Raw genomic sequence first — 13,934 nt, forward strand, 5'->3', positions numbered from 1 at the left:
CCCATCTAAATACATGGGCAAATTAGCTAGTCCTTTAATTCCACCAAAGGAAAGATCTACTGCTCACGAGAATGCCACCACACTAATTTTGTAGCTATATGATGTCACATGCAAGAAAGTGATGAAAGATGGTGTGGCAATGTAAAATCACAAAGAAGCAGAGTTAAGGTTGTACATTAACTTGGGTGTTTTCTAGCATTCTTTTAATCTTTTTTTCAAGGAAAATTATTATTGTTTTTAGAGTGCCAAAATTGAGCTATGAATTGTACATATTATTGTGACCTGAAATATATTGAGATACAGCCAGATATGATTTTCTTTTAACTTTGAGAGCAGATAGTAAGTTCGAGATGCCAAATGGTTTCTTCAGCTAGTGCACCAGTGCAGGTAAGGTCCACCATAGACACAAATGTTCCAAATAAAATTAAACTAAGAGACAATTTCTGAATTAAAATGGATTAAACTGGTGGTACTGTCAGGTGTAAATTAGTTTCTGTTCATAATTAAAAATTATGTTCTGATTTTTCTGGGGCTGGATGATAAGATCAAGCAAAAAGAGTAGAGAAAGAGAGAGAAAGCACATATCTTCCATTTCAAATCTTTAACTACAGACATGAAACTTAATCCACAGTTCCAATGCTCTCAGTTTATTTATTTATAATACACAGACACACTTACTGTACATATATATTTAATGATTATTATGTTTAAATATGCATTTGTCTTTTAAACATGCTCTTTACCAAGCAGTGTTTCTAGAACTACATTGACCATGTAATCTGCACAAGGACTGCTAATCAAGTGGGGAAACAAACCATCTAGTATTTGGGGGGTGAAAATTGTTTTACAATGATGTATTGTGCCAATCAGCATTCCTCAAGTAAAACACTGCTGAATGAGAATTAAAAGGTCTTTCAACATAAGCGAGTAAGAAAAGGAATACAAATAAACTCACAGAAAATCTGTTCACTTCAATAACCATTCCAGGATTTATTTTGCTTCCACTGTGCTGGAGAGAAATTTGGACACTATGTCCAATTTGTCTTTGGCCTGTTAATAAGTGCTGCTTAGGTTGACCCAGCCTAGAACTGGTGGAATCGTTTATTATAAATAACATATCCAACAATGCATTCATAGGAGTGTGGAGAGGAAGCCACAGGAAGTCATTCTTCCTCTCTACTCAGCACTCATTAGGCCTCAGTTGGAGTATTGCATCCAGTTCTGGGCACCACATTTGAAGAAAGATGTGGAGAAATTGGAGAAGGTCCAGAGAAGAGCAACAAGAATGATTAAAGGTCTGGAGAAAATGACCTATGAGGGAAAACTGAAATAACTGGGCTTGTTTAGTTTAAAAAAGAGAAGACTGAGAGGGGACATGATAGTGGTTTTCAAGTACCTAAGAGGGGGTTACAAGGAGCAGGGAGAAAAATTGTTCTCTTTGGCCTCTGAGGATGGGACAAGGAGCAATGGGCTTAAACTGCAGCAAGGGAGGTTTAGGTTGGACATTAGGAAAATTTTCCTAACTGTCAGGATGGTTAAACACTGGAATAAACTACCTAGGGGGGTTGTGGAATCTCTATCACTGGAGATATTTAAGAGCAAGTTAGATATACAAGTACTGGGGATGGTCTAGATGGTGCTTGGTCTTGCCATGAGGGCAGGGGGCTGGACTTAATGATCTCTCAAGGTCCCTTCCAGTTTTAGATGTTCTATGATTCTATGATTCTGTGAAATACAATATTGTTCTCCATTCACAAGTTATCCAAAACAGGTTGTAACATTCATTTGCTTGTTGACTGAAAATATTGATCAATTATTTTGCATAAATAAATTTTAGCCTATGATTCCTGTTATTGATTACATCAGGTGTTCCTTGATTGGGTGACTTATGATTGTTAGAGAGTAGGAATTCTGTTATTCCCCTCCCATTCACAAAATTAACCACAGATAAGTAAGAATTTTGAAGACTGTGAAAACACTTCCAGTGTGAAAACTTGTAGAGTAAATAATACTGATGTGCTAGTAGTGAACAATCTTGCTTCCCATGAATGCTCTTCTGAATAAATATATTCTCACCTGATGTACGCCAATAAGCACATCAACGGAACTGCAGATACCACGAGCAAAGGACACTGGCAGGCTGTACTGGCAAAGTGCCACAACATCTAGAAAAATCAACATCTACATGAAAAGCACATGACTCAAGCATGAGATAAGAAGCTCTATGAACTAAAAACCTTTGGTTGCCTTCTTTGTCCACTACTTGTAGGATTTTCTTTGAAAGCAGCCTGTCCTTACCTGGGGTTGGAGCCAGCCTCCCACCAGCTCACCTAAATTCTCTGTAAGGTATGCACCCCAGCAGCTGTAGTACAGTTGCCCATCCCCTCGTTGCCCTGATGCTCCTGCCCTCTGCCTTGGAGCTACCCACAGAAGTCTCCTGCTTTCTGTGCAGGGAGGTGGGAAGGGGGATAAGAGTGCTGATGTCAGGATGTGTCCCCTGCTCCTCCTTCAGTTAAGCTCCCCATTACATACCCCACATCCACAAAACAGGATATCACAGCTACAGAATTTTGTGTCTGGATTTCCTGGTCTACTTATAAAGGCACTACACTTGAAATGGGGCCAGCATACTTAAAGGGGTGATGCACATCCTTGTCTGCTTCTCTTTCAAACACACACACACACCCTTCCTTTGGCACTGTTCAGCCATATATGCACCGTCTGGAGGAACGAATGGTGCACTCAGCAGGATAGAGTGGGTTCATCATCATTTTGAAATTCTTCCAGGCCATGTTTGCAACCAATGCCATATGTCAATTGTATCTGCGCCCTCCTGCCTCTCAATCCATTTTGCTTCTAGAGCATGAGGCTACATTAACGACATATTAACCATTTTGGGCTCAGCAGAATGCTAGTTCATCATTTAGTAGCAAGACCTTAACTGGGAAATAATCCACCCTCTCACTCCACCACCTCCTCCAGGCTTCATAGTCATCAATGCTGTGCACAGTACTAAATTGTTTAAAATTGCTTAAGACTCATACCGGATATGTATATACTGTCTATATACTGTCTTTTGTCTGCTGAAAAGAACATCCCAGGAACCTAACTCTCCACCCCCATTCACATTAATTCATATGGGGCAAATGGATTTGCTTAATACTATTTCACTTAGGCCGTGTCTACACTAGCCCCAAACTTCGAAATGGTCATGTAAATGGCCATTTCAAAGTTTACTAATGAAGCGGTGAAATACATATTCAGCGCCTCATTAGCATGCGGGCGGCCGCAGCACTTCGAAATTGATGCGGCTCGCTGCTGCGCGGCTCGTCCCGACAGGGCTCCTTTTCGAAAGTGCCCCACCTACTTTGAAGTCCCCTTATCCCTATGAGCAGATGGGAATAAGGGGACTTCGAAGTAGGCAGGGTCCTTTCGAAAAGGAGCCCTGTCAGGATGAGCCGCGAGGCGGCCATCAGCATCAATTTCGAAGTGCTGTGGCCGCCCGCATGCTAATGAGGTGCTGAATGTGTATTTCACCACTTCATTAGTAAACTTCAAAATGGCCATTTACATGGCCATTTCGAAGTTTGGGGCTAGTGTAGACATAGCCTTAAAGTAACATTTTTCGGAAACATAAGTACAACATTAAGCAAAGCACTCCTGCATTATATAATGCCCTAGGGTAGAGAATGTTCACAAATAGTCATTGGCTATATTTATATACCTTCTGCATGGACATTTCTACTATTATTATATTCCTACTATTATTGTAAATAGTAGGGTCTCAACATTCATGAACCAAAGGCTTTCAAACTCAATTCTTTGTGAGCAGCCATGAGCAGTGGCTTCCCTGGGGCTCTGGGCAGGGAGTCCCAGCAGCTGCTGCTTGCCCCAGGGTGCCAGGCAGGAGTGCCGGCAGCCAGGGCTTCCCTGGGACTCTGGCAGGGAATGCCAGCAGCTGCTGTTTCCCTGGGGCCCCGGGCAGGAGTGCCAGCAGCTAGGCTCCAGGTGGGAGCTATTCGTGAAACTCATCATTTGCGAGGGTTCTCTTAATGGAACCCTCGCGAATGTTGAGACCCTACTGTGTTTGGGTCCACTACACTGAGGTGGTGAGATATATGCTCATTCTAAGAATACAAAAAACATAACCTGTTTCCAAGCTTTCCTGGAATGTGCTGAGAATCAGCTGCAGTTTTCTTCACTTGTAGCCCAGTACGTAACTTTGCACTGCTTCACTATTCCATTTCACCGACAAATCATTCTTGAAAAAAGATAGCAAGTGTATTTATCCTATTTCTAATTGCAGAATGCGTGGCCCCCTGGAATCTTTGTTTCTCTGTTACTATTGGCTTTGCTTGCCTTTTGTGGTGAGGATGCTGTGCTGTTATGTGAGGGGAAATTTCAGTTGGCAACAAAGCAATGGCAGGTAGCTTCTCTCAAATGGCATAATTGGTCTAAAATAATGCATTCTGCAAGGGTTGACCGTAATAATTTTTGAATGTTTCCTAGAGTGGGTACTACTGCACTAGCTTTATTACTGGCATTGCAGATACAGAACAGGACATGGTGAAACAGTTCTTCTTTTTCCATATGAAATTTCTATTTGCACTTCTTTCTTGGAGGGACAGTGGATGAAGCAAAGATGTGCATGATCCTGGTCTCCCCTCCCCTTGTTCCCCCGCCCAAACTTTTCCTTTGTGAAGTTAATCAAAACCATGCACTGTTATTTCAGGAAGAAGCTGTTTGTGAGAAAGTTTAGCCACAGTTTCCACTGAAATTGTGACAGAATTATTCACTCCTATTCCAAATGTCTCAGGTTAGGACAGAAGGAAAAATCCCTTCTAGCTCCCCACTCATCCTGAGGAATAAGTTAAACCTCAAACTTAGGAGTAAGGCTAAGTGCTGATTAAACTATTTTACCATGTTTGATCCTCAGCTATCAATGCATGCGACAGCCTTGTCACTTCACTTGAACAGTAACAGCATGCACTACTAGATGCACCTGCCTCCTCTTGAGTCTCTTGCATTGTTCACTGCGCTCTATTAAAGCTTCAGCAGAGAACAGGAGCTGCACAAGGGCTCATTTGCCCAAACTTTACTGCCAGACTACAGCTCCAATTTGATTTCCCTCATTTGACTCTGATTCTTCTCCTTCAGCTACTCTTTGATATTGTTTTAAGGATTTAATTGCCTCCTTCAAAGCCAAGAAAATTTATATTTGTACAGCTCAAAAGCCTTAATCTCTGAAGGCATTTTTCTCACTATACACTATAATTGGTGCTTTTCCACTTGTGACAATCAATTATGTACCCTTGTCAATTATCAGACTCATCCTGCTGATATCAGCCACCAAATCCAGAAAGCCTCTAAGCCAGGCATCACTGGGTGCATGAAGATTACAATTGTTAATGTACAACAGATGGTTGATGTTGATTTGTTATTATTCACCCTCTAAAAAGAGACATGGACATTAAAAGAATGACACAAAATAAGAAAGAAAGAAATGGATAGTTAAATCTGGAACATCAAGTCTCATGGACAACTTGACATGCCAAGAATATAACTATAGTGGTGCTGAGACGTGCTTAGCTGCTGTAGGTTTTAACTGTAAGACTAAAATATTATGTTAACCCAACTACGTCAAACAGGGATGTGAAAAATTCACCCTGAGCAATGAAAGTAAGTAACCTAACCCCTGTGTGGGCAACACTAGTTTGACAGAAGAAGTCTTCCATCAAACTAGCTATTGTCATTCAGGCTGTTTACACTAGGCAAAGTTGACTGCAGATATGCAATTCTAGCTACAGCAATTGTGTAGCTAGAATTGACATATCTGTGCACAGCTTATTTGGCCCTCCTGGGAGAGTTTCTCCCATTGACCTCCCTTAATCTTCGTGTCTAACAAGGCATACTGGGGTCAACTGCAAACCCTGAGAGGTCAATTTTGCATGTCTCTATCAGACATAGCCTCAGGGAGGTAGATTAACTACAGTAATGAGATAAACTTTCCCCTTGTTGTAGGTAGTGTCTACACTGAAGGGCTACAGCTATGCTTCTGCAGCATTTTTACTGAAGACATAGCCTAAATATCCAATGGCTTCTGTTATTCTGTTTCACAGCCTTAAATTATTTTATGTGTTGTTTTACCCAGGCATACTTCCATTTTCCTTATTTCTGAGGTTCTCTGCTGAATCTACTAGAGACCTATTGTAACACTCACTGTACATCTCAGAATGGCCCTGGCAGAGCGACATAGGACATTTTCCTTTCAGAGGGGCTTAGCATACAGACTGTGGAGTGCTATTAATGTCCTTCCATGGAGATGGAGCATCAAGGTACAGATCTCTTAGTCCAGCCTAGACAGATAATTTCTGAGTCACTAAAGTAACCTCTTGAATTTTAGGTATATCTGTAGTTTACATTACATTATTTCTGAGTTTCAGTTTGATAGGGCTAGATTCACAAGAAGGATTGAGGCATTACCACTTGCTGGCTGTGGTTAACTAGCAAGTTTTGCTGGCAAAACCCTGGTTTTGTTGACAGAACTCGGGGAGCGTGCATGCACAAAATGGGATTTGTCCACAGTTGGTTGACAAGACTCAGCACGTTTGCCAGCAGCATTCTGCCTCAAAGCTTTGAGGCAGAATGCTTCTGTCAACGGATTCTGTTGACAAAAATTCTGTGTGGATGCTCTGGGAGGCCTTCTCTCAACAGACAGGTCATCCACAGGAATGGGCAGACCTGTCTGCTTTGCTTCGGGGGGCCTGTTTTGTTGAGAGAGCCGTCGAGCAGTCCAGGCACTCTGTTGACTGTGGAGCACTCCTCTGATTGGCTTTTATGTGTGGCTGAACTCTGTTGACAGAAGTTTTGTTGAGAAATATCTCCCAACAGTGACTTCTGCTAACAGAGCGCTGTAGTGTAACCATAGCCTCTGCTGGCTAGAGGAATTCACAATCCTGAGTTAGGCACCCAGCTTCCCTATCCAATGTATGGGACACTTAGCTACGTAATAAAGAGAATGATAGCAGCCAGCATATGAAAAGGGGAGCTTCCTAAGTGAGTCAGTAGGACAAGGGGAGGCAAGGAGTGTGGTTCCTAAGCTTCAACCCCTCGAAAGGGAGAGAGGTATCTAACTCCATTGGAAAGAGACACTTAAGCCAAGTCAGCTGATTGATTACAAAAACAGAGGAGCCAACATCAGTGGCCCCCGTAGCTACCTGGCATGATCCAGGTAATTATAGACCTATCAGTCTGACATTGATCCCAGGCAAGATAATGGAGTAGAAGGTATGGAACTCAATTAAAGGAGAATAATGTAATTAGTGCCAGTCAACATGGGTTATGGAAAATAGATTCTGTCAAAACAATCTGGTATTTTTTGAAGAGATTAGACATTTAGTTGGAAAGGAAATAGTACTGATGTAATTTACTTATATTTCAGGTGTTTAATTTGGTACTGCACAACATTTTGATTAAAAAAGCCCCTAAAATGATACAAAATGAACATAGGACTGATTAAATGGATAAAGAGTTGATAGCTCTTAGAAATGTTACTGTAAATGGGAAATCATCACCAAGTGTGTGTGTTTCTATTGGTTCCTGGTAGGGATAAACTCTTGACCCTCTGTCATTTAATATTTTTATCTGTGAGCCAGAAGAAAATATATTATCCTCATGGATAAAGTTTATAGGTAGCACAGATTAGAAGAGTGTTAAATAATAAATAAGGCAGGTCACTGATTCAGAGCAATCTGGAGCATTTGATGAGATTGGTGCAAGCCATATATATGCATTTTAAAAACAGGTAAATGTAAATCTATGCCTTTGGAAACAAAGAGCACAGGCCACAAGCACACCATGGGCACGCTATCCTGAGAAGCTAAGATGCTGAATGACATATGGGGGTTGTGGGATGGATAATCAGTTGAAGATGAGCTCCCTGGGTGAGGCTGTGGCCAAAGAGACTAAGGAGATCATTAGATACCTAAATCAATCTCAAATGGGAGTAGGCAGGTTATTTTATGTGGCTACTGTTGCACTGACCCATAGCAGAAACCCCGCTTTTGTCAGCAGCCTCTTATGCCTGATTTTTTCCAGGCATAAGAGGCTGCTGACAAAGGGGTAGTTTTGCCAGCAGAACCACATTTACGCTGCTTTTTTTTGTGCCAGCAGCAGAGTCGGCTGGTGAGCAAATATGCAAATGAGCAGCCATTTGCATTATCGAGACTGTCCATTTGCATACTGCTGCCAGCAGTTCAGGTCAGTGTAAGGGTAGCCCCTCTGTTTTGGGCACTGGGGTGACCACTACTGGAATGATGTGGCCAATTCTGGTGCCAACAGTTTAAAACTGATGGTGATAACTTGGAAAGGGTTACAGGAGAATGATTAAAGGGAAAAAGCTTCATCTATTTAGTTTAACAAAGAGAAATTAAGGGGTGAGTTGATTACAGTCTACACCAGGGGAGGGCAATAATTTTTGAAGGGGGCCATTCCATGAATTTGATAAGTGGTCAAGGGCTTCACTCTTACGTGATATTGATGGAGTAGGTGTAGGGTCTGGGATGGAGTGTGGGTTAAGGAGTGGGCTGTCATGTGAGAGAGAGTTGGGATGTAGGATCAGGGAGGAGGTATGGAAGCAGGAGAGTGGACAGAGGGAGTGTATGCAATATAGTACTGGATTTTTTTTTCTAAAAGATATACTGAATTCATTTAAGGATTAAAGGGTAATCTAAAAACATTTCACTTCTATGAATTAATTACATTCTTTCTCATGTTAGCAATGGAATGCAATAAGAAAAAAATCTGCAAACGTCAATGCCATATTAAATATTATACCATATTTTAATATTAACTGTGGGGATGGATGGACTGGGGTGCCAGAGGCAGGCTTTGGTTGGGAGATGCTTACCTGGGTGACTCCCAGCCAGCAGCCCCACACTTCCTGAACCCATCTCCCTGCCTTCCATGCCCCTGCAGGTGCTCAGAGCAGCTGCAGAGACCATGTGTGCTACTCTGAATGCTGCAAGCCCAAGGGGGTGGGGGAGAGGGGTATTTCACCTGCTGCCTCTTCTTCAAACAGGCAGCTCCCATTGGCCAGAAACCAGCCAATGGGAGCAGCAATATTGTGCTGGCAACAGGGTCAGTGTATGAAATCCTCTCCTCCCTTCCTCTTGCTTTGCAGTATTTGCAGCCATGCATGGCCCTGCAGGTGGCTTTCCTGAACAATGTGCAGGGGTGAAGCAGACAAGGAGCCTGGCTGAGGCTCCTGCTGTGCTGTGGGCCAGGGCTAGATGCTGGGGAGGCCGGATCCTGCCCTCAGTCTACATTTTTCCTGACCCTGGTCTATAACTACCAATACATAAAACAAATATTTGGTAATGGACTTCCAAGGAAAGGTGTACTAGGATCTAATATCTGGAAGCTGAAGTTAGACAAATTGAGGCCAGAAATGAGGTGTACATTTTTAATAGTGACCATAATTAACCATTGGAACAACTTACCCAGAATCATGGTGGATTCTATATCGCTGGCAATTTTCAAATCAGGAGTGGACGTTTTCATGAAAGATCTGCTCTAGGAATTATTTTGGGGAAATTCTACAGCCTTTGTCACCCAGAAGCTCAGAGTAGATGATCACAATGATCCCTGCTGGCCTTGGAATTGATCACATCTCAGCCCAGTAGCTAAAACACTCACCTACAACCTGGGAGACTGCAATTTGAATCCCCATTTTGCCCAGTTGTGGGCAAGCATTTGAACCTAGTTCACCCTAGCTCCCAAGTAATTGCCTAACCACCTGCCTGTAGCATTGCTGTGTCAAACAATATACGTGTAAGTATTTCATATGACATGTAACAGCTTTAACATGTCAGATTGAGAAAGTTCTGCCCCAGACTCTCTAATAATCCAATGGTTAGAGCACTCTTGTGGGAGATAGAAAACCTGTCTGTATTCTAAAGCCAGGAGAGTGGGGATTCCAATGTCTGTCTGTTCTACCCCAGCCCAAATATATGCTATAAATCTAAAACTGAGTGTCTTTTGTGTAGACTAGGACTTCGTCTACACTGGCCCAAATCATTGAAATGGCCATGCAAATGGCCATTTTGAAGATTACTAATGAGGCACTGAAATGGAAATTCAGCGCCTCATTAGCATGCCAGCAGCCACAGATCTTCGAAATTGGTGCTTTTTGCTGCCACACGGCTCGTCCAGATGGTGGTCCTTTTCAAAAGGACCCCGCCAACTTCGAAATCCCCTTATTCCTATCAGCAGATAGGAATAAGGGGATTTTGAAGTTGGCGGGGTCCTTTCAAAAAGGAGCCCAGTCTGGATGAGCCGTACAGCAGCAAAAAGCAGCAATTTTGAAGAGCTGCGGCTGTCTGGTGGCATGCTAATGAGGTGCTGAATATTCATTGCAGTGCGTCATTAGTATTCTTCGATTTGGCCATTAGCATGGCCCTTTCGAAATTTTTCCAAAGTGTAGAAGTAGCCATTAGGTAGGGAAATTATATGGAGAACTTGGTAGGGAAGAGTGGGGGAGTCTGTGCCTCCTCAAACAGACAAATGAGGCCTGTCCTCTGCCCTGTGTTTCAGATGATCCCTCACTTATGTGGCTGATGCAGCAGAGTTGTACCTGGGGCAACTTTCTGAGCTAAATGAAAGGGCTACTGAGGCTGTAACAGATTCAGGTCCTTTGAGGACTGGGCACAGAAGTGGATCAATAAAAAAACACACCAGTGGATTACACTGTTGCTGCAGGTGCTTTGTGAGAAGGAGAGTTGGGTGCATTTTTGTATCAGCATTTTACAGCATTTACTGCCCTTTGAACTGCAAGGTTAGCAGTTAGCACTTTATTACTGAGCAAGAAAAATGCCAGAAAACACCCACAAACTGTACTCTCCCTCCACAACACAAAAGGGGAAATGGGGATCAGACAGTGACTCAGTCACAATTCAGACCTTGCCCTGCCGCCCACGTGCAACCATTTATGGTAGATTATTGTACTCTAGCCCACAGTGATGTTCCAAGAAGATACAGTGTGCAGTGTAATGACAGTGTTTTGATAGGCCACAGATTTGTTACAGCATTCTAAATTACCCAAATGCATTAGTGCCCGTTACAGACTAATTAAGTGTATTCAAATTACGCAACTGCTGTCATTCTTGGATTAGGGTTGGCAAGATCTGAGTCTGAAAATGAAACAAGAGCTTTTGAATTAGGGATGGGTTCAGGTATTGTTTATTTTTAAAGAAAAAAATAATCCCCAAATCTTTTCTTTTCATTTTAAACCTTGATCCTAAAATGAGCTATGCACAGGCAGACCTCTGAGGCCAGGAACAGAAGTCAAAGGGTATCGGAGTCCACCCTAGCAGAATTCATTGCTGGGCTGGGGTCAAATTTCAAACTACATTGTTATTGCTGTTGTGTTCATTTTAAACACTAGATACATAAACCTTGAAAGCTTGGAACTTTATAATATAAACAATCCTTCAAAAAACGTAGCTACGTTAATATGAAGAATAATACTATATCAACTAAAACCAAATGTGAATATACGTGATCAAATAACAGACTGTGCTTAAAGTTTTCAACAGATGCATTGGAGTTTTGTTTCCTTTGTTCTGTTTCTTCTGATCTCCTCTGCCTCCATGTGTCACTTTTGTCCCTATTTTCATTCAGATTGTCTAAAATAAAGGAGATTAGCCATTAACAACTGCTTAAATGTATTTGTTTGCTAAATATATCTACATTCCCATCTGAAATGTACCAACATGGACAATAACACAAAATTAATGAGGATCATGGAAAAAAGTTAATTCTGTGTGAAACCTGAATATGCAATATAATTTTAACTGTTTTTGCATTGAATTTATGATTTTACCACTTACACTATTTTTGTCCTTTAAAGATCATTAAAACTATGAATGCGATGTCTCATTTCATATGAACTTTTAAGAACTAATGCAGCTTAAGTATCCTATTTACATTTTTAATAACAAAGCTTATAGTGACAGTGTTATTAACACCAAGTATAGAAAGTAATTAATAGCTTCATCAAGGTCGCCTAATACAGCCTCTGAGATGTCATAATAATTTATCCTTCATCCGTGTTGAAGGACTGCTATTAATTTAGAGCCAAAAATTCTATCTGCCTTGCAATTGTTACTTGGATGTTGTTATCTGGACCCAAAACATTTAAAAAAATATCCCACTAAAATATTACTGAGGTTACAAAATAAAAGTGTCACCATTTTATAGATCCTTCAGTGTTTTATCCTATTATGATGTTAAGTCAGCCAAAGGAAGAAAAGTTAATATAAATTTATTTAAACCCCAGCTATTTTATTTTCCTAGTTCCTTTTGGTTACATCTACCTGAGAAGCATCTGTTGACAGAAGCGACTGTGAAGGGATTTCCCAGCAAAACTTCTGTCGACAGATTGCATCTACACATCAGGCAGAACGTAAGAACTGCCATAATGGGTCAGACCAAAGACCATCGAGCTCAGTATCCTGTCTGCTGACAGTGGCCAATGGCAGGTGCCCCAGAGGGAACGGACCAAATAGGTAACAATCAAGCGATCTCTCTCCTGTCATCCATCTCCAGCTTCTGACAAACAGAGGCTAGGGACACCATTCCTTACCCATCCTAGCTAATAGCCATTAATGGACCTAACAGCCATGAATTTATCTAGCTCTTTTTAAAACCTTGTTATAGTCTCAGCCTTCACAGCCTCTTCCAGCAAGGAGTTCCACAGGTTGACTGCACGCTACGTGAAGAAGAATTTTCTTTTATTTGTTTTAAACCTGCTGCCCATTAATTTCATTTGGTGTTCTCTAGTTCTGATATTATGGGAACAAGTCAATAATTTTTCCTTGTTCACTTTCTCCACACCACTCATAATTTTATATACCTCTATCATATCCCCCCTTAGTCTCCTCATTTCTAAGCTAAATCCTAGTCTCTTTAATCCGTCTTCATATGGGACCCGTTCCAAACCCCTCATCATTTTAGTTGCCCTTTATCAAATATTTTCTAATGCCAATACATCTTTTTTGAGATGAGGTGACCACAACTGTATGCAGAATTCAAGTTGCGGATGTATCAAGGTTTTATACAAGGGCAATAAATATTCTCCATTTTATTGTCTGTCCCTTTTTTTATGAGTGCTAATGTTTTGTTTGCTGTTTTGACTGCTGCTGCACACTGCATGGATGTTTTCAGAGAACTATCCACAATGACTCCAAGATCTCTTTCCTCATGAGTTGTAACTAAATTAGCGTCCCAGCATACTGTATGTAGAGTTGGAGTTATTTTTCCAATGTGCATTACTTTACATTTATCCACATTAAATTTCATTTGCAATTTTGCTGCTCAGTCACTCAATATTGTGAGATCCTTTTGAAGTTCTTAACAGTCTGCTTTGGTCTTAACTACCTTGAGCACTTTAGTGTTGTCTGAAATAAAAATGATCTGCTTTGTTGACAGAGAGCAGCCAGACTACCTGGCCCCAGAGTGTCTACATATCTCTTCGGTTGAGAGGTTTCTGAATGGAGAGAGGTATAACGCTGTCAGTGGAATGTACAGAGTTTTGTCAGACTGTCGAGAAAGCACATTTTTCACGTAGATGTTCTGCCAGTTTTTCCTACAAAAGCCCAGTTTTGGTGCAAAAACCCTCTTGTGTAAACATAGCCTTTGATAGTAGGGATGTTAAAGAAAACAAGCTATGGGAAGATGACTTGACCTTCAGAATCAAAGTTTGTTTGGGAAAAAAAGATACATTTCCATTTCATGGTTGTTAGCCACCATTGTAGATACAATTTTAACCTCTCTGGTTGGGTGCTCTTGAGACTTGACTGCTGCTGAACACAGGACGTCAATGTTGTCTATCATTGTTACCAACACTTCCACTGCTTACTGGGCTCTTAGAAGAC

The 13,934-nt window shown here is 41.4% G+C and overlaps 1 long non-coding RNA gene across 2 annotated transcripts in view; it reads right to left on the bottom strand.

Moving 5' to 3' along the window:
- Positions 1-11,233: 11,233 nt before the first annotated feature.
- LOC142013376 (uncharacterized) overlaps positions 11,234-13,934 on the bottom strand; it is a 68,827-nt gene continuing 66,126 nt past the window's right edge. For both annotated transcript variants that reach the window (XR_012645622.1, XR_012645625.1), the window contains one exon: positions 11,234-11,684. This is a non-coding gene — a long non-coding RNA (uncharacterized LOC142013376). The remainder of the gene's footprint in view (positions 11,685-13,934) is intronic.

Source organism: Carettochelys insculpta, chromosome 1, assembly GCF_033958435.1.
Source record: "Carettochelys insculpta isolate YL-2023 chromosome 1, ASM3395843v1, whole genome shotgun sequence".
Classification (NCBI taxonomy): domain Eukaryota; kingdom Metazoa; phylum Chordata; order Testudines; family Carettochelyidae; genus Carettochelys; species Carettochelys insculpta.